This window comes from Schistocerca cancellata, chromosome 12, assembly GCF_023864275.1.
Source record: "Schistocerca cancellata isolate TAMUIC-IGC-003103 chromosome 12, iqSchCanc2.1, whole genome shotgun sequence".
Taxonomy (NCBI): Eukaryota; Metazoa; Arthropoda; class Insecta; order Orthoptera; family Acrididae; genus Schistocerca; species Schistocerca cancellata.
Genome location: NC_064637.1, coordinates 41,791,596 through 41,818,842, shown reverse-complemented (window position 1 = coordinate 41,818,842; position 27,247 = coordinate 41,791,596). Strand labels below are relative to the sequence as shown.

Sequence of the window (27,247 nt, the reverse complement as noted above, 5' to 3'; positions counted from 1 at the left end):
ACCAGGTCTGACACACCCCAGATCATGAACTCGACTTCAGAAGACGGCCAGGCTGGACGCGGACGGCGGAGGGAACACCAGCGACCAGAGAGGGACAATGTAGCCACGTCTGGCGGGCGCGAACCTCAGACGGAACACACGATGTGGCACGGACCGATTAGGGAGCACCCAGCACGAAACAGAAGTGGAAATCATAGTAACAGTCAGAAGATAGAGTACCCGACATCTCAGACCAGGTCTGACACACCTCAGATGATAACCACATTGAGGACGGCCAGAACGGGCGCCGACAGCAGTCTGAACATCTGCGACTGGAGGGGTCCATTGAAGCCGAGTCTGGCGGGCGCAGACCACAGATGGAACACTCGACCCGGCGCGGACCGATTAGGGAACGCCCAGCTCCTCCCAGGCATAAATACTGGACTCGATCGACCCAAGGATCAGTCTCAGGTAGCACCTGAAGAAGACAGTGAGGCACGCTGTTGAAATATCGTGCGAGAATGACGCGAACATCCGGCTGGATTCCTAAATATCCAAGATGTCAGTCTATTTGTGGTTGGGCTGGCTACATGTTAGAGGAACACCCGTGTGATTGGCGGACAGAGAAGGGAGACCCAGAGTCCAATGAAAGGACTGTGGATCGGCCTGTGTGGCAGAGTGACACACAGAAAAGAACATGTCTGAAAAGTATTAATCTTGCTCAAATTTAAAGCTCCTGTAGCCATTTTTTGTGTGTTTGCAAGTCAAATGCATACAAAAAAAGCCACTCTCTGCAAATCACAATGTTTTCTAATAGTTAACCTATCTGTGTGCATCTTTTTACCTGTTGACAACTGTGGTGCCACATGTTACTAAATTTGTTGTGTTATTGAAGTTTGTAATACAGCATAACAGTGAAGTGGCAAAATGTGTGAAAAAACGGTGTAAATTTAGATTTTTCGTACCATACTCGATGACCAAAAAGTGACACATTAATACTCTAATGGCCATTAAAATTGCTACACCACTAAGATGACTTGCTACAGATGCAAAATTTAATCGACAGGAAGAAGATGCTGTGATATGCAAATGATTAGCTTTTCAGAGCATTCACACAAGGTTGGCGCTGTTGGCGACACCTACAACGTACTGACATGAGGAAAGTTTCCAACCGATTTCACATACACAAACAGCAGTTGACTGGTGTTGCCTGGTGAAACAATGTTGTGATGCGTTGTATAGGGAGGAGAAATGCGTACCATCACGTTTCCGACTTTAATAAAGGTCGGATTGCGGTGTACAGTATGGCGACATTGCTGCTTGCGTTGGTCGAGATCCAATTACTGTTAGCAGAATATGGAATCGAAGGGTTCAGGAGGGTAATACGGAACACTGTGCTGGATCCCAATGGGGCCACGTCTCAATCCCTGAGTCAACAGATGGGGACGTTTGCAAGTCAACAACCATCTGCATGAACAGTTCAACGACATTTGCAGCAGCACGGACTATCAGCTCCGAGACAGTGGCTGCGGTTACCCTTGACGCTGCATCACAGGCAGGAGTGCCTGCAATGGTGTACACAATGAAGAACGTGGGTGCACGAATGGCAAAACATCATTTTTTTCGGATGAATCCAGGTTCTGTTTACAGCATCACAATGGTCGCATCCGTGTTTGGCGACATCGCGGTGAACGCACATTGGAAGCGTGTATTTGTCATCGTCATACTGGCATATTACCCAGTGTGATGGTATGGGGTGCCATTGGTTACATGTCTGTCACCTCTTGTTCGCACTGCCGGCACTTTGAACAGTGAACATTACATTTCAGATGTGTTAAGACCCGTGGCTCTACACTTATTCGATCCCTGCAAAACCGTACATTTCAGGAGGATAATGCACGACTGCAAGTTGCAAGTCCTGTACAGGCCTTTCTGGATAGAGAAAATGTTCAACTGCTGCCCTGGCCAGCACATTCTCCAGATCTCTCACGAAAACATCTAGTCAATGGTGGCCGAACAACTGGCTCGTCACAATACGCCAGTCACTACTCTTGATGAACTGTGGTATTGTGTTGAAGCTCCATGGGCAGTTGTACCTGTAAACGCCGTCCAAGCTCTGTTCGACTCAATGTACAGGCGTATCGAGGCCGTTATTACGGCCAGAGGTGGTTTTTCTGGGTACTGATTTCTCAGGATCTGTGCACCCAAATTGCGTGAAAATGTAATCACATGTCAGTTCTAGTATAATATATTTGTCCAATGAATACCCGTTTATCATCTGCATTTCTTCTTGATGTAGCAATTGTAATGGCCAGTAGTGTATGTTGGTGCATCTAAACACAATAGATACAAATGACAGAGACTGTAGCCATCAGTAATATATTCTACTAGACTATTTACAACAGTCTGCCAACTCAGGGGTAACTTTCCGATCCCACAAGTATAGAAATCACCTGGTTTTGAGGTGAAGAACTTGTCAAGCCATGTTCTTGGTGCGTTTTCGTCTGGAAACAAGTTCCTTGAAGTGTTTGATAGTGTGTGGAAAAGGTGATAATCTAATGGCGTAAGATCAGGTTTTTTGTCAGTCTAGCAGAATGTGGGTGGGCATTACTGTGGAGCAGCATCACTTCACTCAGTCTGCTAGACATCTCGGTTGTTGACAGGAAATGGCAGTAGTGATGGCTATACCTTGGAGAAGTAGTTAGTAGTGTACCACACCATCTCTGTTCCACCAGAAGTGTAACATTATCTTTTGTGGATGCAAGCAGGTCTTTGTATAGTTTGGGCTCAGGTATTTTTCCTTGTGTTAGCACAAAAAAAAAAAAAATTCTCATCACCAGTGATGATGCAGTATAGGAATGGTCAGTATTCAGTATTATTCACAAGCCAGTTAATGATGATGAGCAAGCAGACACACATATATGACTACCCGCTGATTTTTGTGATTTTTGGCATAGTGCATGCAGTACTCGTACACCTTACTTTTTGAAGCTTCCACATTGCATGTGAATGGCACACAATGGTGGAATGATGGCAATGTTACGAAAAGGATAGACTGCTGCTCACCATATAGTGGAGATGTTCAGTCACAATAAAGACTACTAAACACATAAACTTTCGGCCAGAAGGCCTTCTTCTGAGGTACACACACACACACACACACACACACACACACACACACACACACACACACTACTTCTCTGGCTGTCAAGGTCAGACTGTGAGCAACTGTGTATGATGGGAGCAGCAATCTGGTGAGGAGGGGGGCAGGAGAGGGAGAGCAGAGTACGGGGTGGGGGAGGGGGGGAGCATAAAAAGACTTTAGGTACACTTGTGGAATAAAAGGGAAGAGTATAGGTGGGTAAAGGACAATGACTAACAGAGGTTGAGGCCAGAAGGATTACGAGAACATGGGATATATTTTATGGTGAGTTCCCAGCTGTGCAATTCAGGAAAGCGATGTCGGTAGGAAGGATCCAGATGGTACAGGCTGAGAAGCAGTCATTAAAAGGAAGAATGTTATTTGTTCAGCATGTCAGCATCTGGGTGATCCAGCTGTTTCTGGGCCACAGTTTGTCAGTGGCCATTCGTGTGGGCAGACAGCTTGCTGGTTGTCATGCCCACATAAATGAAGCCCAGTGGTTGCACCTTAGCTTGTAGATCACATGACTGGTTTGACAGGTAGCCCTGCCTTTGATGTGAAGGGTTATGCTTGTGATCGGACAAGAGTAGTGGGTGGTGGGAGGGTGTACGGAACAGGTCTTGCACCTAGGTCTCTTACGGGGGTATGAGCCATGAGGCAAGGGGTTGGGGCAGGAGATGGGTAGGGATGGATGTGGATATTGTGGGGGTTCTGTGGACAGTGGAATACCACTATGGGAAGGGCGGGGAGGATAGTTGATAGGATATTCTTCATTTCAGGACACGATGACAGGTAGTCGAAACAGTGGCAGAGAATGTGATTCAGTTGCTTCAGTCCTAGTTGTTACCGAGTCATGAGGGGAATGCTCCTCTGTAACTGCCCCCCCTGCGGGTCCGGGTTAAGAATAGCCCCGAGGTATTCCTGCCTGTCGTAAGAGGAGTTTCAACCGTTTCGGCCTTCAATGTGATGTTCCCCATTGGGGTTTGACCTCCATTTTTCAAAATTCTACAGAAGTACAAGCCTTTTGGGGAAGGACACCTTACGTGGTGTATCACCAGTCCTCAGTGCACTAAGACCTTGACGCTCATCATCGTAACGGCGGCGTAACTGCACCCACTGTTCTTCAATTTGGGCCTAAACACCTGATGGGTTGCACAGGTTACGCCCTTAGTGCGTCCCCATCTGCACCTTCAATCATGATGGACTTTCCGTGGCACCCGAAATCCAGCACGGTAGCCAGCCCGTTGTGGTGGGGTCATCACATACCCTCTAGTTTGTAGCCCCCTGACAACACAGGGATCGTACTGCCGATACCTGAGCTGCACCCTCTCCACATAAGCCGCGGAGTAGGTGCCCGTCTACCTGGGGCATCGGGACTCCTGGCAATGGTCATCCTGCCAGGTGGCCCTTGCTGAGGCTGGGTGGTGCCTGTGGGGAGAGCCCCTGGTCGAAGTGGGTGGTATCGGGGCGGACGTTTCGCAGATGAAACGTCAACATGCATCAGGTCACTCTGCGGCCACGTCTTCTAAGAGGAAAGGTTCTGTCTCTGTTTCTGTGTCTGGTCCTTCTGCCTTTCCCCCCTTGGCCCTTGGCCACTCCCTGGGAGGAAGGACAGGCCCACCGGCTTGGCGCGAAATACTTCCCCCGCTATTTAGTCTGTTCTCGGACTGATGGGGGGATGTTCGCCACCTCCGCATCCGTGTTCTTTGTACAGCACATCGAGGATATCTTCGGAGAAATCGAGGCTCTTAGTAAAATGCGTTCGGGGTCCAGTCTCATAAAGACCACCTCCGCTACACAGTCGGCGGCGCTCCAGGCATGCGACCGACTAGGGGACATCCCAGTGTCCACTGTCCCACATCTGGCGCTCAATAGGACACAGGGGACTATTTTCCATCGGGACCTCCTGCTGCAATCTGATGAGCAGCTCAGGGCCAACCTGGAGTGCCGTGGCGGGCATTTCGTCCAGCGAGTCCAGTGCGGCCCCAAAAATCATCGCGTCGACACTGGGGCCTTTATCCTCACCTTCGAGGGGGATGTTCTCCCGGAGGAGGTAAAGGTGATGTGCTACCGGTGCGATGTGCGACCTTACGTCCTGCCTCCTGTGCGATGCTTTCGATGTGTGCGCTTCGTACACATGTCGTCACGGTGTGAAGCTGAGCCCCTCTGTGGTGATTGTGGACGTCCTCTTCGTGAGGGACATATATGCACACCACCACCTCGGTGAGTCAATTATCCTGGCCTCCACTCGCCTAGATCTTTCGACTGCCCCGCCTATCAGAAGGAGAAGAAGATACAAGAATTGAAAACCTTGGACCGTCTGTCTTATTCTGAGGCCAGGAAGAAATATGACCGCCTCCATCCCGTGATGTTGACAACGTCGTTTGGTTCGCTCGTGTCCACTCCTTCCGCAGTATCCTCACCCCTACCCTGTCCCCCCTCCACCTCCTCACCCCATCAGGGATTTATGCCTCTGCCTCCCAAATCCCTCCTTTCCAAATCCTCCTCCCTCGTGGCCCCTGCCCCCTCTGCCCCAGGGGCCACCCTTCCTGCTGCTGCTCCTCCTCCTCCTCCTCCGCCGCCGCCGCTGCCGCCGCCGCCGCCACTGCCACCTGAGAAGCGATCCTGTTCTCAGGCGTCCATCGGAGAAACGTTACGGACCCCAGCTTCCAAGGTCTGGCGTTCAAGAAAGGACCCTGAGGATGAGGACTTTTTTCGGGTCCCGCACCCACAGCCCACCATCCCTGTGACTCATCGGTCTTTCAAGAAGGCCTCAAAGAAGAAGTCTTTATCCCCCTCTCCACCCCGACGCGTTTTGTCTGATGCTCCATCCGACAGTCGCTGCTCCTGGCCGTCCTCAGTTTTGCCGGGACACTCTGCTGCCAGGCACTCAGCAGGCCTGTCGCCGGCGGACGATGCTGCCCCTCCTGCGCAACCCAGGAATGTGGCCGCAGCTGGCGACGACTTGATGGAACGTGATCCGCCTCCTGACGATTGTAGCGATGTTCCCTCGAAATCTGGCCCTCTGCGGCCATTTAGGTGACCAGCTCTTCCCCCGTTTTGTTCCCCATTTCTCTGACTCGTGATGGCTCTGTTACATTGGAACATAATAGGTATTCTATCTAATCTGGAGGAATTACAACTGCTCCTCCACCTGCACTGTCTGCTCATTATTGGTCTCCAGGAAATGAAGTTACGCCCAACTGACCATATTGCTTTTACCCATTATACCTCCGAGCGATCTGACCTAACCCCTGTGGACGGTATTCCAGCTCGTGGTGGGGTCATGTTGCTCATTCAGGACGATTTCTATTACCATCCCATCCCACTGACCACCCCACTCCAAGCAATAGCTGTCTGTATTACTTTTTCTGCCTTTACTTTTTCTGTTTGTACTATCTACAATCTGTCATCCGCAGTTAGTTGGGCTGACATGAGGCACCTGTTTGCTCAGCTTCCTCCGCTGTTTTTATTGTTTGGCGACTTCAATGCCCATCATCCCCTTCGGGGTTCTCCTGCATCCTGTCAGAGAGGCTCCCTCTTGGTGGATGTTTGCCACCATCTCAATCTTGTCTGCCTCAATACTGGCGCCCCGACTCTCCTCTCGGACTCTACTCATACCTATTCCCACTTGGACCTCTCGATCTGTTCTACCAATCTTGCCCGTCGGTTCGAGTGATATGTCCTTTCTGACACCTATTCGAGCGACCACTTCCCCTGTGTCGTTCCTGTCTTGCACCACTCCCCATCCCCACATCCCTCGAGCTGGAACATACCGAAAGCTGACTGGGGACTTTACTCCTCCCTGGCGACCTTTGCGGACCAAACTTTTTCAGCTGTGACAGTCAGGTCGAATACCTCACAGCTGTTATCATCAATGCTGCCGAACGTTCCATTCCTCGTACTGCCTCTTCTTCACGTTGCGTTTCAGTCCCCTGTTGGAATGAGGCTTGCAGAGATGCTATCCGTGCTCGACGACGTGCTTTATGCACCTTTCGCCGCCATCCTACACTGGCGAATTGTATTAATTACAAAGCGGCTCTGAGCGCAATGTCGTCGAGTCATCAGAGACAGCAAAAAAGCTTGTTGGGCCTCTTTCACAAGCTCCTTCAACAGTTGTACTCCCTCTTCTGTCGTCTGGGGTGGCCTGCACCAGCTGTCGGGCATTAAGGCCCACTCCTCGATATCTGGCCTGACTTCAGGTACTGAGGTACTTGTGGACCCTTTGGATGTCTCCAATGCCTTCGGCCGCTTTTTCGCAGAGGTTTCAAGCTCCGCCCATTACCACCCAGCCTTCCTTCCCAGAAAAGAGGCAGAAGAGGCTTGGCGACCTTCCTTCCACTCGCTGAATCTGGAAGATTATAATGCCCCCTTTACCATGCGGGAACTCGAGCGTGCACTTGCACTGTCCCGGTCCTCTGCTCTGGGGCCAGATGCCATTTACGTTCAGATGCTGACACACCTTTCTCCGGCAGGCAAATGCTTTCTTCTTCGTACCTATAACCATGTCTGGACTGACGGTCAGGTCCCCGTGCGTTGGCGTGAGGCCGTCGTCGTTCCCATACCCAAACCCGGGAAGGATAGACACCTTCCTTCTAGTTACCGTCCCATTTCTTTTACTAGCTGTGTCTGTAAGGTGATGGAGCGCACGGTTAACGCTCGGTTGGTTTGGATTCTTGAATCTCGACGACTACTTACCAATGTTTAATGCGGCTTTCGTCGACGCCGCTCCGGTGTTGACCACCTTGTGACCTTGTCGACGTTCATCATGAACAGCTTTTTGCGAAAGCGCCATACGGTAGCTGTGTTCTTCGATTTGGAGAAGGCTTATGATACCTGTTGGAGAGGAGGTATCCTCCGCACTATGCACAGGTGGGGCCTACGTGGTCATTGATTCATTTTTAACAGATCGACTGTTTAGGGTACGTGTGGGTTCCGTATTGTCCGACCATCTTCCTTCAGGAGAACGGAGTGCCTCAGGGCTCCGTTTTGAGCGTAGCCCTTTTTGCCATAGTGATCAATCCCATTATGGATTGCATTCCACCTAACGTCTCCGGCTCTCTTTTCGTTGATGACTTCACGATCTACTGCAGTGCCCAGAGAACGTGCCGTGCCTCCTGGAGCGCTGCCTTCGGCGTTATCTTGACAGCCTATACTCGTGGAGTGTGGCTAATGGCTTCCGGTTCTCTGAAAAGAAGACGGTTTGCATCAACTTTTGGCGATATAAAGCATTCCTTACATCTCGGTCCCGTTGTTCTCCCCTTCGTGGAGTCAACAAAGTTTTTAGGGCTCACACTGGACAGAAAACTTTGTTGGTCTCCGCACGTCTCTTATTTGGCTGCCCGTTGTACACGTTCTCTTAATGTCCTCCATGTTCTTAGTGGTTCATCTTGGGGAGCGGATCGCACTGTCCTGCTTCGCTTACATCGGTCCATAGTCCGATCAAAGCTGGATTATGGGAGCCTCGTCTACTCGTCTGCTCGGCCATCCCTCTTACGCTGTCTCAACTCCATCTGTCATCGGGGGTTACGTCTTGCGACCGGAGCATTCTATACCAGTCCTGTCGAGAGTCTTTATGCTGAAGCTGCCGAATTACCATTGACCTACCGGCGAGACGTACTGCTTTGTCGGTATGCCTGCCGGCTGTTGTCAATGCCCGACCACCCCTCTTATCAGTAATTCTTCGCCGATTCTCTCGACCGTCAGTATGGGTTGTATGTGTCTGCCCTGCTGCCCCCTGGAGTCCGCTTTCGTTGCCTGCTACGACAATTGGATTTTGCCCTCCCTACCACCTTCAGAGAGGGTGAGAGCCCGACACCACCTTGGCTCCGGGCTCCAGTTCACATTTATCTTGACCTCTGCTCGCTCCTGAAGGAGGCTACTCCGGATGCAGTGTATTGCTCACGGTTTGTCGAACTTCGTGCGCGACTCGCCAATAACACCTTTATTTACACTGATGGCTCCAAAACTGACGATGGTGTCGGCTGTGCCTTTGTCATTCGGGGACGTCACCTTTAAATTCCGGCTCCTCGACCAGTGTTCCAGCTTTACGGCAGAGCTTTTTGCTCTCCCTCAGGTCGTTCAGTATGTCCGCCGCCACCGCCATTCTCTGTATGTACTCTGCTCTGATTCACTCAGTGCTCTTCAGAGCCTTGGAGCTCCATGTCCGGTCCATCCCTTGGTGCAACGGATCCGGCAGTCCCTCCATTCTTTTGCTGATGCTGGCTCTCCTGTTAGCTTTATGTGGGTTCCAGGCCATGTAGGAGTGCCTGGGAATGAGGCTGCTGTCCTCCTGCCTCGGCCAGCCTTTCTTTGTGTCCCATCGTCTGACATTAGTGGGGTTGTTTGTAAGAGGTTTGTGTCATTATGGTGGGACACTTGGTCGTCACTTCAAGAAAATAAGCTCCGGGCCATAAAACCGTTCCCAACAGCTTGGACAACCTCCTCCCGACCACCCAGCGAGAGGAGGTCATTTTGGCCAGGTTGCGGATTGGGCATTGCCTGTTTAGCCACCGCTACCTGCTATCCGGTGACCCCACCCCGCAGTGCCTTTTTGGTACTGCATTGACAGTGCACCATGTTTTATTGTCGTGTCCCCGTTTTAATCAATGTTGTATTGTCCTGTCTCTGCCCTCTACCCTACAGGAAATTTTAGCTGATGACGCTCGTGCAGGTGCTCGTGTTCTTCGTTTTATTACTTTGACAGACTTATCCAAAGACGTCTAACTCTTTTAATTATTTTACCAGATTATATGTGCACTTACATTTATGACTGGGCACTAATGACCTCAGTAGTTGAGTGCCCTAAAACCCCACAAAAAAATCCTCTGTAACTAGTGGTGGGACTTCGGGAGGTGGTGGGTGACTGGAGAGGTAAGTCATGGGAGATCTGTTTCTCTATTAGGTTGGAAGCATAATTATGATCTGTGAAGAAGTGAGTGCGACCATTGGTATGTTTCGAGAACAACCGCTCGTCACTACAGGTACGATGGCCATGGGTGGATAGGCTGTATAGAAGTGACTTTTTGATATGGAATAGGTGGCAGCTGTTGGAGTGCAGGTCCTGCTGGTGGTTTGTAGGTCTGATATGGATGGAGCTATTGAGTAACCATCTTTGAGGTGGAGGTCAACATTGAAGAATATGGCTGGTTGGGTTGAGGAGGACCAGGTGAAGCGAATGGGGGAAAAGGTGTTAGAGTTCTGGAGGAATGTGGATAGAGTGTCCTCACCCTCAATCCAGATCATGAAGTTGTTAATTGTGAATCTGAACTGGATCAGGGGTTAGGGATTCTCGGTGGTTAGCAAGGATTCATCTAGATGGCCCATAAATAGATTGGCATAGGATGACCCCATATGGTTGCCCATTTTCATACCCCAGATTTGTTTGTAGGGGATGCCTTCTAGGGAGAAGTAATTGCGAGGAAGGATGTAGTTGGTCATGGTGTCAGGAAGCAGGCTGAAGGTTTGTAATAAGCCGGGCGTTGGGAAAGGTAGTGTTTAATAGTGGCTAGATTGTGGGCATTGGGGTTGTTAGTATAGAGGGTGTTGGCAACAGTGGTGATGAGCAGGGTGCTGGAACTGTGGCGTGTCGGTGGATGAAATGGTTGGTATCTTTTACATAGGAGGATAGATTGTGGGTAATAAACTGAAGGTGTTGGTCTAAGAGATCAGAGATTCTCTCATTGGGGACACAGTAAGCAGCCACAGTGTTTCAGTTTATGGACTTAGAAAGCGTGTTGGAGATAGGAGTGATTGGGGAGGGGGGTATGGTAGGGGTAAAGACAGACACACTGGGAAGAGGTTCTGAGTGGGCCTAAGGGTTTGAGAAGAGACTGCAGATCGTGTTGGATTTCTGGAATGGGATCACTATGCCACGGTTTGTAGATGAATGAATCTGTCAGCTGGCAGAGTCCTTCTGTCACATAATCATTGTGGTTCAAAACAACAGTGGTGGAGTCTTTGTCAGCAGGTAGGATTATTGGTTTGGGATCAGATTTCGGGTGATGGTTTTTGGTTCTCTCTGTGAACGTAAAGTTAGTTCACTTGTAGAGGGATTTGGGGAATGATGGTGAGCAAGGTTCGAGATTAAGAAATTCAGGAAAGTTAACAGTAGGTGATTTGGGGGCAATGGGGGTGGATCATGGTTGGAAGGAGGAGTGAACTGTGTCAGGCAGGGTTCAACATTAGTCTTTGGTTGAGTCTAATTGGTAGTGTTGGTGGCGATAAAGTGTTTCCACTGTAGGGACTGGAAGGAGAGAAAGTCTGTAACACATCCAGCATGACTGAGTTTGAGAATGGGGCCAAAGGTACCGTCTTTGGAGAGGACTGAGACTTCCGTAGGGATAACCCTTTTGGAGAAAAGGTTCATGAATGCGTTTTGGGTCTGTTTAGCTTCTGGATTCTGTATGATGGTGGGACGAAGTTTTTCGTGGAATGATAACAGTTGCCAGTTCTTGTGTACACTGCGATGGATTATTGTGGATTAATGTGTTTAAACAGTCTTCATTTAACCCTGAAGGTCTTCCTGATCATGGAGAGTCACCAATGTCCTTATCATGAGAATACCATTTTCTTGCCATGCTCCTTCCAGTGGCATTATCCCCCTCCACAGCGCAAATGTTTTTGGCTGCCTCTGCTACTGACATTCCTCTGTTGAACTCAAACAGAAGAATATGTTAGAAATGTTCAAGTTTCTCCATTTGGTATTCACATCTCCACTTCCCCTCCCCTCCCCCCTCCCCCATCCTTAGTGCCCACCCGCACTCTCTTTCTTACCTTTGATAGAATGGTGCTTCCATCCGAGATCAAATCAGGTTATGAAATTATCACAGTCCTGCCGTACATTCCGAACCCGATGCGCTGCTACCAATGTCGTCGTTCCGACCACACTAGAACATCTTGTCAACACCCTGCCAAATGTGTCAGCTGTGGTAGGAATGCGCACGAGGGCGATTATCCACTTCGTTCTCCTCGCCGTATCAACTGCAGTGGCCACCGTGCCGCCGCCTCTTGGGATTCTCCTGTGTATCTTGATGAGCAGGCTGTTCAAGAGATCTGGGTAAAGGAAAAGATCTCACTCCATGCAGGACATGGCCACGCAGACGTGCGACCTCCAGTTCAGCTCCGAGGTGGTGAAATCGCCCAGTGTCAAGTTAGCATCCCCATTCCTCCGTCCAGCTGTGCAACAAACCGTCAAACTCTCGCCTTGAGGGGCGAAGGAAGCCACCAGCTACACAACTGGTAGGCCGGGAAGGACAGGATGAGTACTCCCGTGAAGACTTCCTCTGTCCCTCCAGCCAAACAACACCCTAGTCGTCTTCTAACTGGAAACGCTCGAAGAAGTCCACCAACTCGAAGATCCCCTTAGATGGTGTCACTTGGCAGCCACCCGGGTGACAAACGTACGTCTCTTCCTGACCATGACTCTCCTCCAGTGGAATGTTTGTGGCCTTCAGTTCTACAAAGAGGATTTACGGCTGCTTTTAGCATCGCAGTGTCCCCTTGTACAAATTGCACCCTCACAACCACTTTAAGCTCTCACATTTCTTACCAATATGTTTTGACCTTCCCCCTGAGTTCGGCATTCCACCTCGTGGAGTCGTCATACTGCTCATACAGGATGACATTCATAGTCAGCCAATCTCCCTGACTATCAATCTTCAAGCTGTTGTAGTTTGCCTTTTCCTGCCCCACCCCTCTGTACCATTTATGTCCCTCCCTCCATCATTTGATGTAACCAGGGCAGACTTCCTTCAGCTTATCAGGCAGCTACTCGGTGACTTTAATGTCCATCATCCGCTTTGGGGTTCTCCAGGGACCTGACAGATAGGTGTTCTCTTGGCTGAACTTCTTAACCAACTTAACCTCTTCTGCCTTAACAATTGAGCACACCCACTCCTTGCACACCTATTCCCATTTGGACCTATTGTTGTGCACTGCCCAGCTTTCCCCTCATCTTGAGTGATCCAATCTTTCTGACACTTACTCGAGCCACCATTTCCCGTGTGCTATCCGTTTGCTGACTCCACCCCATCCACGTGCACGTCCGAATGGCAGCTTCCTAAGGATGGCCGGCACCTTTACTCCTCCCTGGCGATCTTTGAATAATATCACGAGTTGTCATGACCAGGTGGAGTATCTTATAAACATTATCCTTACCACTGCAGAACGTTCCAGTCTTCTTTACCACGCCGTATCCCAGTGCCTTGGTGATTTGAGGCATGCTGAAATGCAATTCGCACACGGAGATGTTTTTAACTGCCATCCTACGATGACAAACTGCATTCATTGTTAACAGACGGGTGTAAAGTGTCATTGAATTCTTCGGGATGGCAAAAGAGCTAGCTGGATTTCATTCACTAGTTCCTCTAACAGTTCCACCTCTTCCTATGTCGTGTGGGCCAACCTCCGACAGCTCTCAGGGACTGAGCTCCATTCCCCAATTTCTGGCCTGACAGTAGCTGATGATGTCATTGTGGACCCTATTACTATCCCCGACACCTCGGGCCGCCATTGTGCGGAAGTTTTGAGCTCTTTCCGCTGTTACCCTGCCTTCCTCCATCAGAAACGAATGGAGGAGGCTCAGACGATACCCTTTTCCTCTACAAGTCGTGAGTGCTACAGTGCCGCCTGTACTATGATACTCTGAGGGATCTAGGTCATCCTGATCCTCTGCCCTGGGGCCAGATGCCGTCCACATTCAGATGTTGCAGCACCTTTCTGTTGTGGGCAAGCACTTTCTGCTTAACACGTACAACCGCATCTGGGCAGAGGGCACATTTTTCTGACACTGGCTGTAAGCCACCGTCATACCCAGAACTAAGCCCGGTAAGGACAAAAACCTTTTAGCTACCGCCCCATGTCTCTTAACAGCTGCATTTGCAAGATGATGGAACGTATGATTCTTGCCCAACTGGTATGGTGGCTAAGGTCTCACAATTTACTGACTAATGCACAGTGTGGATTTAGAGTGTGACCTTCTGCAGTGAGCCATCTCGTTGCTTTGTCCACCCGTGTCACCAATGGTTTTATGCGGAAATCCCAGACTGTGGCAGTGTTCTTCAATTTAGAGAAGGCCTACGACACCTGCTGGAGAACTGGTATCCTCTGTACTCTTTACATGTGGGGCTTCTGTGGCCGCCTGCCATATTTCCTTCGGGCATTTTTAAAAGACCGAGTTTTCGAGGTACGTGTGGGTTCTGCCTTGTTGGACACCTTTATCCAGGAAAACGGTGTGCCTCAGGGTTCCGTGCTGAGTGTCATCCTCTTTGCTATTACCGTTAACCCTATAATGGCCTGTCTCCCACCACGCACCTGTAGCTCTCTTTTTGTTGACGATTTTGTCATCTATTGCAGTTCTCCACGGACCTGTCACACTGAGTGGCATCTTCAGCGCCATCTCGTTCACCTTCACTCCTGGAGCATCGACGGTGGCTTTCGCTTTTCCACTGACAAAACCGTCTGTATGAATTTGTGGCGGCGCAAATGGTTTCTCCCACCATCTTTACATCTTGGGCCTGTTGCCCTTCTGTTCATTCAAACTACGAAATTCGGGACTTGTGCTCAATAGATAACTGCCTTGAACCGCCCACGTGTCTTACCTGGCAGCCCGGTGTACTCCGTTCCTCAGTGTCCTGTGTGTCCTCAATGGTACTTCCTGGCATGCGGATCGAACCAGCTTTCTCTGTTTGTACCGGTCCCTTGTCCATTCGAAACTTGACTATGGGTGCTTTGTTTGTGCATCTATACGTCCATCCCTCTTATGTCATCTCAGCACTATGCACCACCGTGGTACCTGTTTGGCCACGGGTGCCTTTTACACTAGACCAGTCTGTATGCTGAAGCTGCTGAACTACTACTGTCCTACTGCCGTGACTTTTTCCTCAGCAGGTATGCGTGCCGTTTGTCTGCCACGTGTGGCCAACCATCCTATGCCGCCTCCTTCGACGATTCCATTGATCGCCAGTATGGGGCGCGTCTCTCTTCTCTGTTAACTCCTGGAGTCCACTTTCGCCACACGCTCCGGTGGCTTAACTTCACTACTACCTGCAACTTTCCCGGGGGGTGTGAGCCCTACACCACATTGGCTTTGTGAAGCGACCCGTGTTAACTTTGGCCTTCATTCGCTTCCTAAGGACACTACTCCAGCCTCGGTCTATCGCCTCCATTTGACGACCTTCACGTGGAACTTCGCGATAGTACGTCTTTCGATATCAGCTCCCAGCAAACTGCTCAGTACTTAAGGCCAAGCTCTTCGCCCTGTACGAGGCCACGGAGTACATCCGGCGACACGGCCTTTTTAATTGTGTCCTCTGCTCAGACTCGGCCAGCACCCTTCAAAGTCTATGCGTGCTGTACATTGCCCATCCCTTAGTGCAGCGTGTCCAGGAAAACTGTCACTCGCTCACTCTCGGTGGAGCCAGTACGATGTTTCTGTGGGTTCCCGATCGTGTCGGTCTGCCAGGAAATGATACTGCTGCCGAGGCTGCAATCCTCGTACCTCAGCCTGCGAGTTCCTCTGTCCCCTCCGATCTCTGTGTTGCCGTCTGGCAGGAGATGGTGTCCCTTTGGCATCGCCAGTGGTCCTCCCTTCACGGGAATAAGCTCAGGACTATTAAGCCTCTCCTGGCGGCTAGGACGACCTCCTCTTGTCCCTCCTGTTGGGAGGAGGTCATTTTGACTAGGCTGCATATTGGGCACTGCCTTTTTAGCTGTCGTCATTTGATAAGTGGTGCACCCCACTACATTGTACACATTGCGCCCAAGTTTTAACTGTCTGCCACTTCCCGATGGAATGTCCATTTTCTTAACCATTTTATGTTCCTGCTTGGGATTCTTGTCTGAGTTATCGGCCATTTTAGCAAATGACGCGCGGGCTGTTGACTGCATCTTACTTTTTATCTGCCAAAGCAATATGGCAAAGGCCATTTAATTTTTAGTTCTGGACCCTCATTTTAGTGTGGTGTCTTTTTTAGCCCTTTTTCCACGTGCCTGTTTTTAGCTGTCTTCTATTATGTCAATAGAGACTGACATATGGTCGTTTTTTAACTGTTCTGTCTTTGTGTTCTATAGTTTTGACTTGGGTGCGTGTGATACCTATTTGTTTCTTGCATCGTGAAGGAAAAAAAATGTCTCCACTCACTATCTCCAAATGACAACATGTAAACTCGAATAGCGACAGTGGAGTAGAAATAAGAGGACAATCAATAAATAAACCCATAGTAACTGAAATACCAACAAGCAAAACAAAAACACTATAAACTTGTGCACCAACCCAATACATTGTGTACTGCACAGCAAGTGGTGCCGCCCCCCCCCCTTTTCCTGTAAAACTGAAGCTTTAAACAATGTCTCTTCAGAAATGGCAGAGGTTCACAGATGATGACATAGGCATCAAAACGTACAAGAGTAAAGGAAAAGGGATGAAGAAAAATGGAGATTTAAAGAAAAAGTTGTAAGAGTGTTGTTGCACATTTTTAAGGTCAGTTGAGCTTGAGCTGTTACTAAACTAAAGTGAAGATCAAGATTTTCAGCGTTCCTATTCCTGTCTGTCACAGAGTAACAGGTGAACAGGATTTACACTAATACGTTGTTTGTGGAAAGTTGTGTACAGAAAGTAGCGTGGTTGACACTGATAAGTAGCTGAACAGTGCTCTGTAAACTGATATGGCAATGCAAGGTGGGGAAAAGGAGAAGGGAATAAGTTGAATGTGTACATTTAAAGTTAATGTTGAATAAATAATGGGGTAAATAATAATGAAATGATAATTAAATGGACACCCTAGCTGCAAACAGGTGCTGATGTACTTCATTGGCGACATGTTGAAAATGTGTGCCGCGACTGGGACTCGAACCCGGTATCTCCTGCTTACGTGGCAGGCGCTCTATCCATCTGAGCCACCGAGGGCACAGAGGATAGTGTGCCTGCAGGGACTTATCCCTTGCACACTCCCCATGAGACCCACATTCCCAACATGTCCACACCACTACATTCGTAGTGCGCCTAATAGATGTTTGCCCATCATACGCATTACTCGTGGCAGGTTAATCTACCAAGCCCTGTACGAGTTTGGGCATAGCGTGTGCATCATGTATAGTAAATAATAATGTTGGGCCTAGTGAAAAATGAGAGCAATCGGTACGTGCTTTGAAGTGCAATGTCATGTGTTACATAAGTGGCAATAGGGACCTTTTTTTTGTATATTGCAGTTGTAGATGTTGATCACATGCTCGAAAGAGTGTGTGTGTGTGTGTGTGTGTGTGTGTGTGTGTGTGTGTGTGTGTGTGTGTGTATGCGCGCGCGTCTAAATGTTTATTTATATCTAAAAACAAAGATGATGAGACTTACCAAACAAAAGCGCTGGCAGGTCGATAGACACACAAACAAACACAAACACACACATAAAATTCAAGCTTTCGCAACAAACAGTTGCTTCATCAGGAAAGAGGGAAGGAGAGGGAAAGACGAAAGGATGTGGGTTTTAAGGGAGAGGGTAAGGAGTCATTCCAATCCCGGGACCGGAAAGACTTACCTTAGGGGGAAAAAACGACAGGTATACACCTGCACACACACACACACACACACACACACACACACACACACACACACACACACATCCATCCGGCGCGCGCGCACGCGCGAGTGTATACCTGTTCTTTTTTCCCCCTAAGGTAAGTCTTTCCGCTCCCGGGATTGGAATGACTCCTTACCCCCTCTCCCTTAAAACCCACATCCTTTCATCTTTCCCTCTCCTTCCCTCTTTCCTGACGAAGCAACTGTTTGTTGCGAAAGCTTGAATTTTATGTGTATGTTTGTGTTTGTTTGTGTGTCTATCGACCTGCCAGCGCTTTTGTTTGGTAAGTATCATCATCTTTGTTTTTAGATATATTTTTCCCACGTGGAATGTTTCCCTCTATTATATTCATATCACTAAATGTTTATTTATTTGAACATCAGTTTGTTCCTTTGCTTCTTTCAGTGCCTGCAAGTATAACTAGGAGAGATCCACAAGATAACCACATCCCCAGAGCCTTCCAAGTGCCATAAGTCTGGAGGCAGACACAACAGCAAAATGGCATCAGACTCAGAGTGCAGTGGCGGGTGTCTCGTGGCTGGTGAAGACATCAGAGAGTATCAGAGCAGTGAGATGCTTGAAGCTGCTCCTTTCACTGTCACTTCTGTTGTGCAAAATGGCAGTGACACAAGACCCCAGTCGGATGCGTCTGCAACTAATTTGAATGCACAGCACTCGGATACTGCAGTTTCCTATGAGGCTGTCAATGCAGCACACGACACGGGTGCCTGGCGCTTGAGCGTCGACGACTTGCCCGATGTTATACTGCTAAAGATATTCTCTCACTTGTCTTTCAGAGAGCTAGTAGATGTGGTGCAGAAAGTGTGCCGTCGTTGGAAAACGTTATCCCGAGAAGCGGAGTTGTGGACTGATATGGAATTCCATATCAAGTAAGAAATCTACTAATATATAGAATGTGTGTTGTACAATTGTTTGGCATTAAATGGTAGTGTGATATCTTTACTTTCATTAGTCTAACATGGATATGGAAAAACTTGGATTTGACAGCACTGTCAGCTCAGCGTAAATTATTGGAATATTCTGATTTTATCTGGTGTTCAGTGTTTTTTTTATGATAACATGATAGATTTCAAGGCCACTAGCCTGTTATTCAGATCTGCTGGTATACATTAAAGCATTCATATAAGCTAGTCCATACATATTACCATCGCATTACTTACTGATGATACGTTTAAACTTCATTTATTCCTTCTGTTCATGAGATTAATAAATGTCATATTTTTCCAAGTCAAAATATCTGTAAAATTAACAATTTCATATAGTCTAGCTTACAGCTATTTATACAATGGTACTGTCCAGTTACATATGTTGATTATCATCTAATAGTGTTCACATTTTATTTCAACCTGTCATTAAGAAATGTGTGTGTGTGTGTGTGTGTGTGTGTGTGTGTGTGTGTGTGTGTGTGTGTGTGTGTGTTTGTTTGTTTGTTTGTTTTCCTTCATTTCTCCTTTACTTGTGCATGTGTGCATGCACCTATTCATTTTTTTCCTCTCTTTGCCCCTATTCTTATCCTGATGAGGTTTTAGAAAATTCTGAAGGAGTTTACAATCAGGTGTAGCAACTGAAGTGTGATCTGGTGCAAATATGGAAGGTGTTTCAAAATTCATGTTACACACTTCTAGATGTTGTAGAGGGGGTCTTTGAAGATAAAGTTGTACACAGGAACCCATGTCCGGAAACATCATCCAGTGAAGCTAGAGAGCATCAAAGTACTAGGTGTCTGCACCAGTAACTGTATGCATACAGTATACAGGGTGATTCCATGACGATGTTACAGGCTTTCTAGGATGATAGTGAAGGATACATTTACTAGTATGGTTGTTGCTAAGATTGGAGGGTGGGCAACTTCTAGAGGTGGTACTATGGACCATACCAAGAAAAAAAGTCCAGTAATTACAGGCTCTAAAATGCATATTTGAGGAGCTATGAACACTTGTTCATCTTTGCTATTGTGAAACACGCCTTCTCTATTGAACAACTGCTCACAGCTCTTAAGATATGCATTTTACAGCCCATGTTTACTGGTCATTTTTTTCTTCTTTTGGCCCGTACTATCACCTCCAAAGTTTGCCTAGACTACATTCTTAGCAACAGCAGTACCAGTACCTGTATTCCACTATCAGAGGTATCAGAACAGTTCTCTCTTGCAACTTTTGACTTGTTCGTTTCCAATACAGGGGTCCTTACCTCAGCTTGATACATTTATCCTTATAAATTATCCTAAAAAGTTTGTAACATTATCACAGAATCACCCTGTATATACATACGTTTACAGGTGCCAACACTTGTAAGTTGCATGCTCTGTAGTGTCATTGGATTATATTTCGGGCGTGGGTTCCTCTGTAAAGAGTGATCTACTAAGTCCCCTCTACAATCTCTACAAGTTTGCAATATGAATTGTGAAACACCCTGTATATAAAAAGTCTGGAAGAGTTGAATATTTAAGCAAGATGTCACTTTTGCCCAGTGATGCTATAAGCCAGTAGGGCTTTGAAACTTCCTGACAGATTAAAACTGTGTGCCGGGCCGAGACTCGAACTCGGGACCTTTGCCTTTCACGGGCAAGTGCTCTACCAACTGAGCTACCCAAGCACGACTCACGACCTGTCCTCACAGCCTCAATTCTGCCAGTACCTCGTCTCCTATCTTCCAAACTTCACAGAAGCTCTTCTGCGGACCTGCAGAACTAGCACTCCTGGAAGAAAGGATACTGCGGAGACACGGCTTAGCCACAGCCTGGAGATTTTCACTCTACAGCGGAGTGTGCGCTGATATGAAACTTGCTGGCAGATTAAAACTGTGTGCCGGACCGAGACTCGAACTCGGGACCTTTGCCTTTCACGGACAAGTGCTCTACCAGAATTGAGGCTGTGAGGGCGGGTCGTGAGTCGTGCTTGGGTAGCTCAGTTGGTAGAGCACTTGCCCGTGAAAGGCAAAGGTCCCGAGTTCAAGTCTAAGTCCGGCACGCAGTTTTATTCTGTCAGGAAGTTTCGTATCAGCACACACTCTGCTGCAGAGTGAAAACCTCATTCAGTAGGGCTTTCCTTTCCATAGTCTGTGAATTCAGATTCTTCAGTATCTCTGTGATGCTCTCTCATGGAGCAAAGAAACCTGTTAGTCCTATTTGGTGTACAGGTTCCACTCACTTGAGCAGTATTCCAGAACCGGTCACACAAGTGGCGTGTAAGCAATATCTTTTTGATTGCACTTCCTCAGTACTCTACCGATAAACCGATGTCTACCACCTGCTTTACCCACAACTAAGCCTATATAAACATTCCATTTTATATTTCTACAAAGTGTTACACACAGAGATTTGTATGAGTTGGCCAATTCCAGCAGTGGTTCACTGGTATAGTCATAGGATACTATGTTTTTTCATTTTCTGAAGTGCTCAATTTTGCATTTTTGAACATGTAAAGCAAGCTGCCAATCGTTGCACCACTTTGAGATCTTTTCAAGATCTGACTGAATATTTATGTGGCTTGTTTCAGAGAGTACTTAATTTCAGACAATTGCCTCATCTGCAAAAAAGTCTGAAGTTACTGTTAATATCGCTTGAATTGAAGGTCATTAGTATAAGACACGAACAGCAAGGTTTGCAAAACTCGTCCCTGGGGCACACCCAAAGTTACTTCTACATCTGATGATGATGCTCCATCCAGTGTGACATACTATGTCTGCCCTATCAAAAAGTCCACAATTCAATCACAAATTTCATTTGATACCCCATATGAACTAAGTTTTGACAATAAGCATAGGTGTGGTACTAAGTCAAATACTTTCAGGAAATCAAGAAAAACTGCATTAATCTGACTTCCTTGATCCAAAGCTTTCATGTAAGAAAAGTGGAAGTTGGGTTCACATGATCGAAGATTTCGGAATCTGTGCTTGTTGCAATGGAGCACGTCATTCTGTTAGAGATACATAATTTTGTTTGAGCTTAGGATATGTTCTGAGAGTCTAAAACAAATCACTGTCAAGGATATTGGATGGTAGTGTTGTGGATCACTTCTGCTGCCCTTCTTGTAGACAGGTATGGCCTATGCCTCCTTCCAACCCCCCCCCCCCCCCTCCCCCCGCCCCCTCCAACGTATCTATGGTAAATTATAGTTAGAAAAGAAGCTAACTCAGCTGCAAATTCAAATAGAATCTGATAAGGATTCCATTGGCCCCTGAATCTTTTTTTCGTTTTAACAATTTCAGCTGTTTCTCAATGCCACTGATGCTGATACTCAAGTCACTCACCTTTTCGGTGGGTCGAGGATTAAATTGGGGTAATTCTCCTGGGTTTTCCTTTGTAAAGGAACATTTGAAAACTCGGTTAAGCATTTCAGCTTTTGCTTTGCTACCCTCAGTTTCAGTCCCTGTCTCATTTGCTAGGGACTGGCACCTTTGGTGCCACTAACAGCCTTTCATATGACCAGAATTTCTTTGGGTTTTGTGAACAGTTCTTTGACACGCTACACCACACAAAGCAGTTGTTTACCCCAGTCTGTGTAAATCAGTCGGCTGGAGTTCTTGCTGATTCTGTTAAACAGTGTATGACATCTCTTCAGACGTTATCATCAGAAGTCTACCCGGAGGCTACAGACAAGAGAGTTCCTGAAATGTACATCCGAGCTTGAGAATCTCGTCTTTGGCATTGTTCATTTTGGGCTCCTGGAATCTTGCATCTCACATATTCCTCAGGCTTCCAGTTGGCAATGAGGTCTCTCAGCATTTGCTATGGTGTCATAACATTCGCTGCTGCACACCAACTCCATAGCCCAAGGAATACCTCAAACAAAAGGTGACAAAACAAAGCCAAGACAAATGTTGTGTTCAGTAAATAATAAACTGTGGTTCACTATGGTCATTACCCTTTCCAGATAGCCAAGCCCAATAGGTATTTTATTCCTGTTCCATCAATTATCATGATGCTGGCTCCCATTATCACTCATACTGTGTTATTCTTCATGTAGGCCAACCTTGAAATGCCAAAACTCCTCCAGAATCCTGTATATCTCTCTCTCTCTCTCTCTCTCTCTCTCTCTCTCTCTCTCTCTCTCTCTCTCTCTCTCTCTGTGTGTGTGTGTCTGTCTGTCTGTCTCTATACATCATACGTAGGAATACTATTAAAAAATGGTTTGTGGAGCTTAAAGCTCACAAACACACTACAGTGATTTTTTTCGTCATTTTCCTTTTATCGCCCACACTGAAAATGGAGTGAGTTGTCTGCTTGCTCATTACCCTAGTTTTATTTTTTATTTGTATCGACAGCACTTATGTTGTTGGATGACAGCAATAGTTTTAAGTGTTTGAAACCCTCAGGTCCTTCGATTTATGCCAATTCAGCGTCTAAGTGTTCTAAAAATTTTTCTCCTATTGCTTAACTTTCTGTTTCCTGCTTGTCAGTTGTCACTCACTATTCTTCACATTCCTCCTTCTGCTTTTGCAGTATGTAGCTTGCATTTTTCTTATCTTCAGCTACCATAATCTGATTGATAATCTGGAGATAAGGTTAAAATAAGTAACACAAGTTATGTATGTGGGGAACCGCAGTTTAATCTGTGCATAGTGACCACTTTGTTTAAAAAATTGCTTTGTCAGTCTTTTAGTCTGCTTGTATCTGCTAATCCTTATTTGTTGTGTAATCAAGATACAACTGGTTTTGCAGTAAGGAATTGAATCTTCAGGTTAAATTTGGCTGGATTATGTTAAGCCATTAAACCAATACAATTTCCCAACATTTTATAATCATCTAATGCAATCAATGTTGAGAGATCCATCAATAATTGTAGATAATTATGGGTCACTGAGGGACATTCTAATCTGGACCAGTGTTGAACATCTGATATTAATTAGAAAAACAGCTGTCTCAGTTGCGTCTGCACACAATGTTATCATTTCTTCATTGCATCCGAGATACCTGTTTTTCTAAGTAATATCAGGAGTTCAGCATTGCTCCAAATTAGAATGTCCCTCAGTGATGTCCCTTAATGATCTAAGATTATTGATGAATCTGTCAGCATCCATTGCATTTGGTGGTGCCAGGATATGTGCCTTGTAGAATGTTGGAAGATTATATTAATTTAATGGTTTAATTTAATCCAGCGAAATTTAGCCTGAAGGTGTGATTCATTATCACGAAACTGGTTGTACCTTAATTCCACAGTATGTGAGGATTAGCAGCTACAAGCAGACTCTACAGTGTTTTAGAAGATTAGCAGCTACAAGCAGACTCTACAGTGTTTTAGAAGATTTCACCATTAAAATAAATAATTGAATTGTGATACGTCATACTCTATCACAGAGCTGGGCACAGTGAATAACGTGGATACTCCAAGTAGCTGCAAAAGACAGAGATGGAAAGTGAAAGTAATGAAATGACGAAAAAAATAGTAGTAACAATGAGGGAGGTGTGGACAGAGGTAGGAAGTGGCTGAAGATATGACTGGTTAGTATAGCTGGAGTTCATTGCTTTGCTCCACATACATTATGTGATCAAAAGTATCCGGACACCTGGCTGAAAATGACTTACAGGTTCATGGCGCCCTCCAACGGTAATGCCGGAATTCCATATGGTGTTGGCCCATCCTTAGCCTTGATGACAGCTTCCACTCTCGCAGGCATACGTTCAATCAGGTGCTGGAAGGTTTTTTGAGTAATGGCAGCCCATTCTTCACAGAGTGCTGCACTGAGGAGAGGTATCGATGTCGGTCGGTAAGGCCTGGCACGAAGTCGGCGTTCCAAAACATCCCAAAGGTGGCCTATAGGGGTCAGGTCAGGACTCTGTGCAGGCCAGTCCATTACAGGGGTGTTATTGCCGTGTAACCACTCCACCACAGGCCGTGCATTATGAACAGGTGCTTGATCATGTCGAAAGATACAGTCGCCATTCCCAGATTGCTCTTCAACAGTGGAAAGCAAGAAGGTGCTTAAAACGTGAATGTAGGCCTGTGCTGTGGTAGTGCCACACAAAACAAGAAAGGGTGCAAGCCCCCTCCATTGAAAACACGACCACGCCATAACACCACCTCCTCAGAGTTTTACTGTTGGCACTATACACGCTGACATATGATGTTCACCGGGCATTCGCCATACCCACACCCTGCCATTGGATCGCCACATTGTGTACCGTGCTTCGTCACTCCACACTACATTTTTCCACTGTTCAATCCTCCATTATTTATGGTCGAAGTAGAGAGGATATAAAATGTACACTGGCAATGGCAAGGAAAGCATTTCTGAAGAAGAGAAATTTGTTAACATCGAGTATAGATTTAAGTGTCAGGGAGTCATTTCTGAAAGTATTTGTATGGAGTGTAGCCATGTATGGAAGTGAAACATGTACAATAAATAGTTGGGACAAGAGAATAGAAGCTTTTGAAATGTGGTGCTACAGAAGGATGTTGAAGATTGTTGTTGTTGTTGTTGTTGTCCTCAGTCCCGAGACTGGCCTGATGCGGCTCTCCATGCTACTCTATCCTGTGCAAGTTTCTTCATCTCCCAGTACCTACTGCAACCTACATCCTTCTGAATCTGCTTAGTGTATTCATCTCTTGGTCTCCCCCTACGATTTTTACCCTCCACGCTGCCCACCAATACTAAATTGGTGATCCCTTCATGCCTCAGAACATGTCCTACCAACCGATCCCTTCTTCTGGTCAAGTTGTGCCACAAACTTCTCTTCTCCCCAATCCTATTCAATACTTCCTCATTAGTTATGTGATCTACCCATCTAATCTTCAGCATTCTTCTGTAGCACCACATTTCGAAAGCTTCTATTCTCTTCTTGTCCAAACTATTTACCGTCCATGTTTCACTTCCATACATGGCTACACTCCATACAAATACTTTCAGAAATGACTTCCTGACACTTAAATCTATACTCGATGTTAACAAATTTCTCTTCTTCAGAAACGCTTTCCTTGCCATTGCCAGTCTACATTTTATATCCTCTCTACTTCGACCATCATCAGTTATTTTGCTCCCCAAATAGCAAAACTCCTTTACTACTTTAAGTGTCTCATTTCCTAATCTAATACCCTCAGCATCACCCGACTTAATTCGACTACATTCCATTATCCTCGTTTTGCTTTTGTTGATGTTCATCTTATATCCTCCTTTCAAGACACCATCCATTCTGATCGATTGCTCTTCAAAGTCCTTTGCTGTCTCTGACAGAATTACAATGTCATCGGCGAACCTCAAAGTTTTTATTTCTTCTCCATGGATTTTAATACCTACTCCAAATTTTTCTTTTGTTTCCTTTACTGCTTGCTCAATATACAGATTGAATAACATCGGGGATAGGCTACAACCCTGTCTTACTCCCTTCCCAACCACTGCTTCCCTTTCATGCCCCTCGACTCTTATAACTGCCATCTGATTTCCGTACAAATTGTAAATAGCCTTTCGCTCCCTGTATTTTACCCATACCACCTTTAGAATTTGAAAGAGAGCATTCCAGTCAACATTGTCAAAAGCTTTCTCTAAGTCTACAAATGCTTGAAACGTAGGTTTGCCTTTCCTTAATCTTTCTTCTAAGATAAGTCGTAAGGTCAGTATTGCCTCACGTGTTCCAGTATTTCTACGGAATCCAAACTGATCTTCCCCGAGGTCGGCTTCTACTAGTTTTTCCATTCGTCTGTAAAGAATTCGTGTTAGTATTTTGCAGCTGTGGCTTATTAAACTGATTGTTCGGTAATTTTCACATCTGTCAACACCTGCTTTCTTTGGGATTGGAATTATTATAATCTTCTTGAAGTCTGAGGGTATTTCGCCTGTTTCATACATCTTGCTCACCAGATGGTAGAGTTTTGTCAGGACTGGCTCTCCCAAGGCCGTCAGTAGTTCCAATGGAATGTTGTCTACTCCGGGGGCCTTGTTTCGACTCAGGGCTTTCAGTGCTCTGTCAAACTCTTCACGCAGTATCGTATCTCCCATTTCATCTTCATCTACATCTTCTTCCATTTCCATAATATTGTCCTCAAGTGCATTGCCCTTGTATAGACCCTCTATATACTCCTTCCACCTTTCTGCTTTCCCTTCTTTGCTTAGAACTGGGTTTCCATCTGAGCTCTTGATATTCATACAAGTGGTTCTCTTATCTCCAAAAGTCTCTTTAATTTTCCTGTAGGCAGTATCTATCTTACCCCTAGTGAGACAAGCCTCTACATCCTTACATTTGTCCTCTAGCCATCCTTGCTTAGCCATTTTGCACTTCCTGTCGATCTCATTTTTGAGACGTTTGTATTCCTTTTTGCCTGCTTCATTTACTGCATTTTTATATTTTCTCCTTTCATCAATTAAATTCAATATTTCTTCTGTGACCCAAATATTTCTACTAGCCCTCGTCTTTTTACCTACTAGGTCCTCTGCTGCCTTCACTACTTCATCTCTCAAAGCTACCCATTCTTCTTCTACTGTAATTCTTTCCCACGTTCCTGTCAATTGTTCCCTTATGCTCTCCCTGAAACTCTGTACAACCTCTGGTTCTTTCAGTTTATCCAGGTCCCATCTCCTTAAGTTCCCACCTTTTTGC

At 46.6% G+C, this 27,247-nt stretch overlaps 1 protein-coding gene and 1 non-coding gene across 2 annotated transcripts in view; one reads left to right on the top strand and one right to left on the bottom strand.

Annotated features, from left to right (window-relative positions):
* LOC126109433 (uncharacterized) overlaps window positions 1-27,247 on the top strand; it is a 129,144-nt gene that overhangs the window by 9,254 nt on the left and 92,643 nt on the right. The gene's annotated exons all lie outside the window — the stretch shown is intronic.
* Window positions 20,237-20,311, bottom strand: Trnas-uga (transfer RNA serine (anticodon UGA)). Its single transcript has one exon. It is a non-coding gene; the product is annotated as a tRNA-Ser (tRNA).